The sequence below is a fragment of the Neomonachus schauinslandi genome, chromosome 3 (genome assembly GCF_002201575.2).
Source record: "Neomonachus schauinslandi chromosome 3, ASM220157v2, whole genome shotgun sequence".
In the NCBI taxonomy this organism is placed as follows: domain Eukaryota; kingdom Metazoa; phylum Chordata; class Mammalia; order Carnivora; family Phocidae; genus Neomonachus; species Neomonachus schauinslandi.
Genome location: NC_058405.1, coordinates 244,946 through 248,876, shown reverse-complemented (window position 1 = coordinate 248,876; position 3,931 = coordinate 244,946). Strand labels below are relative to the sequence as shown.

The following is a 3,931-nucleotide window of genomic DNA, read 5'->3' as shown; positions in this document are numbered from 1 at the left end:
GGGGGGGGGGGGGGGGGGGGGGGGGTCTTTCCATGAGGCAAGCATGAGATCCGTCTACTCCCTGCCCCCAAATGCGACTGACAGCACTTCAAGGCCACATTCCTGGAGAGAAGCAAAGAGCTAGTCAGACACACCCTTGGTGTCAAGCTGCCCTAACCTCTCCCCACCCAGTGTGGACATTCTCAAGGTGGGTGCTCTGTGCTGTGGGGACCACCATCCCCCTCCCAGCTGTGACAAACAAAAACATCCCCAACATGGCCAAATGTCCCCGGGGTGCAAAACTGCCCTGGTTTAAAACCATGGCGTTAAAGGGAAGTTGTGTATCTGGACGCACTCACTCCCATGTGACCAGCACGGGCTGGGACCAGACGTGCATGAGCCTAGGATGGGTGTCACAGAGCTGGGGGTGAAGACGGTGGTGTGCCCCTCCATGGGGCCAGTCCCGCTCTCTCAAGGAAGGAGCAAGATTCATGAGTCGCCCAAGACCAGTCTAAGAAAAACTCACAGGGCTCCTCTCTTCTCTGGTTTTCCACTCCGTTCACAGGATCGAGGACTTGAGTAGTGCTAAGCAAAAACCCAGGAAGCTGGGGGGCTGGGGCCCAGAGAGACAGCACTGGGGCCTTCCCACTGTGCTGTCACTCATGGCCAAGAGGCCAAGATTCCTGGGGAAACCCCAGGATCAGGAGGACCTCCCGGAAAGGGACGAGCCTTGCTCTACCCACACCTCCCCAGTCGGGAGCCTCGTTTCTGAAGCATTTTGAACGACTGCTTTCTTACTCTCACTCCCTTGCCCTCCCACTAAGGACCCTGCAAACTACAGAGGAGTCTGGACAGGAAGAAGACACACAGGAACAAAATCGTGTTTGTGCACCACTTGCTGCCTGTGGGCCTCAGCTGTTTCATGCCATCCTCCCCCATCCTGCAGGCCCTATTTTAGCTGAAGATTTTTAGCTGAAGGTTTGCAACTCTGAAACGCACACACGTAAATACCAATGCAGAAAACAGCATCCTGTCCGGCCACCCAGTCCCTAGCCCTCCCGGCTCCTGCTGTCCCGGCGAGACAATCCCCCCACCTCAAGGAGTGCAAGAAGCCTCTGTTGTAAGACAGACCGCTGTCACCTGCTACCAAGGGAGGGGAAGCAAATCTTCTTCAGAGCTGTTAAAGGTGGGGGAAATTGCACTAGAATAGGTAAAACACGGAGTTGATTTTTAATTTATTTTTAAAGATAAAAGTAAGTGCTCTTCTTTACGATGGGGACCACTCTGCATAATTAAACCTGGGTTCTGCAGGTTTGGGAAGTACGCCTGCACACAGAGGCATCTGCTCCTCAGGGGGCAGCAGGAGGAGGTCAAGCCGTCCCCGTCTTCTCAGCACAAAGGAAAACTTGCCTCCCCGAGACCTGAAAATTCCCGTTATTATTATTCCCATAAATACGAGAATGTCTTATTTATCCTTCGGTCCATAAAAACTTAGAAGGCAAGGCCTCTATTTTCTTTGTGTGCTGCGGAATACCCAGTTTATATGGCTCCACAGCCCTGTATGAAGCATTTTTTTTAAAAGATTTTTTATTTATTTGACAGAGAGAGACACAGCGAGAGAGGAACACAAGCAGGGGGAGTGGGAGAGGGAGAAGCAGGCTTCCCGCCGAGCAGGGAGCCTGATGCGGGGCTCGATCCCAGGACCCTGGGATCATGACCTGAGCCGAAGGCAGACGCTTAACGACTGAGCCACCCAGGCGCCGCTGTACGAAGCATTTGATGGTGGCATCCAACTAGCGGGAAACAATCAGAAACATCAGGCCCCCCGTGGGCTGACTTCGGTCAATGGTCGACCCGTGTGACGCAGAATCACCGCCTAAGCAACCCGCAAGCACTTGACAGCAGGAGAAAATCTTCTGAAAACTAACTTTTCCCCAACTACCAGTTGGGATTAACACATCAAGTCAAACTCAAAGTTCTTGCCATTGCCTTGTGGTGACCCAAAAAGTCGTATGTCTTACTCTACTTGTGGATGCCACCCCTCCTGGCCTACCCCCATCCCAACACGGGGACTCAACACGTGCTCCCACGCCCCGCAATGCCTCCCAGATTCGATGCACAGCAGATTTTCCAAAGAATTCTGAAATACTTTATTTGAAAACAACGCCATCACCACTTTGAGGCCATGGCAAGAGGGAATTCTGAACGAGCTTCTGGAGTGTGAGGCAAGAGCTGCTGAAACCTGTGTGCTCAAGCTGGCTTGTGAGCTGACCCTCTCTACTGAAAATCAACACATACATCCTACTTTTTAAAGTCGACATTCTTACGTTCACAAAACCAGCGATTCTCGTACAGTTGTCCACAGGAAGGCTGGAGCAGGCTGGGCGGGCAGGGGCGTGTTCCAAAAGAAGGAGAGATACCGAATTAAACTGTTACTAATCATAGTGAATAACGACTGGTTGAACGAGAAGAGTCTAACTCCCGGGACCAGACACTCAGCCTGCCCCTCCTGCTCCCTCCTGACCACCCCCTCTGCTCCCTTGACTCAAGAAGACAGGAAAGGGGTTCCCTGAAGAGAGCACTGGGAAACACTTTATAAAACAGTAACAAAGAGAAAATCAAGATACTGAGAAAAAACATAATGACAAGTGGTTTTTTTCTTTCCATGTGACCCTTTATTTCCAGTCAGGACATGCATAAACACATTCTTGGGTCCAAATGCTGAGAAACTCTTTCTCCAAATACTTGTCGCAAGCTGTGCAGAGCAGGAAATGATGAAAAGAGAAAGGAATGCCGCAGATTCCAGATGGATGGAGCCAGCTGGGGGCTCAGGAAGCCAAGCAAGGTCTTCTGACCATCACCTCCCAGGATTTCTCAAGGAGTCACCATCTGCAGCAGACCCAGCTTGGAGGGAAATGGGAAATCATCGCCCCAGGCAAGGCCTCGCCTCTTCCAGAGAGGTGCGTGCACTGGCTGCCACTCGGCGGGGGGCAGGGGGGCTCTCCCAAGCAAGCTGCTTAGTTCCAGGGTTTGTCCCCATGAACCTGGAGGGACACAAGAGCCCGTGTACGTGCCTGCCCCAAGTTAACACGCAGAAGGAGCTTCTCACCCAAACCTACAGACTTGCCCAAGAACTGCCTTCCCTGTGGCACCCCCAGATGTTCTGCGGGGCCGCGGCTCCCCGAGGCAGATCTAGCACCAAGGCTGGTAGAGGGACCCTTCTCCCGTTTCCCGAAGTGACAACCCTCATCCTCATTCCACTGTACCCTCCTGAGCTGCACAGCCCAGCCCAGAGCCCCCGGAGCTTGTCAAAGACGGGGAACTCCCACCTGAGGGGAGCCAACTGACAAACAGGCCAGAAACAAATAGGGGAAAAAAGCTGCAAGGCCCAGGTTGTGGGCCTGAAAAGTGAAAGGCTTCTGATTCAAATACAAAAAATTAAAAACTCAAATACAACTGCAGAAAAAGCTCTCAAATCATGGAAAGTGGAAAGGCAAGTGTCCAAGTACTGAGACTCCAGGGCAGGCTCTCAGGCTACAGGTGCCCCCAAAACCCAGCCACAGACCCCTGGGGATCGGCTCACAGGGGCCACGTGACTCTCTGCAGTGTCTCTGCAGCCTCCACCACATCAAGCAGACGAAAAAGATTGATGTGCTTGAGAAACAGGAACTCCTCTTAAATGCCGCACACTCTACTATGCCACGCATGGCCAGTGCCCCCCACGCCACGATCTCAGCTGGTGGGAAAGGGTTGTGAGCCTCCCTATGTCTCCACCCTACCACCACGCTGGGCACACAGCATCACGCACCTCTACCTGAGACAGGCCCCTAGGGCCCGTGTGTGTATGTGTGTGAGCGGTGTGTTCATCTGTGTGTGTATTCTGTGCATGCGTGTACGTGTATGTGCTGTGCCCGTGTGTACACACATGTGCATCAGTGTATGTATTCCGTGT

The 3,931-nt window shown here is 52.8% G+C and overlaps 1 protein-coding gene across 1 annotated transcript in view; it reads right to left on the bottom strand.

Moving 5' to 3' along the window:
* The window catches only part of RASA3 (RAS p21 protein activator 3), a 118,422-nt gene that overhangs the window by 104,071 nt on the left and 10,420 nt on the right, over window positions 1-3,931 (bottom strand). The window lies entirely within an intron of this gene.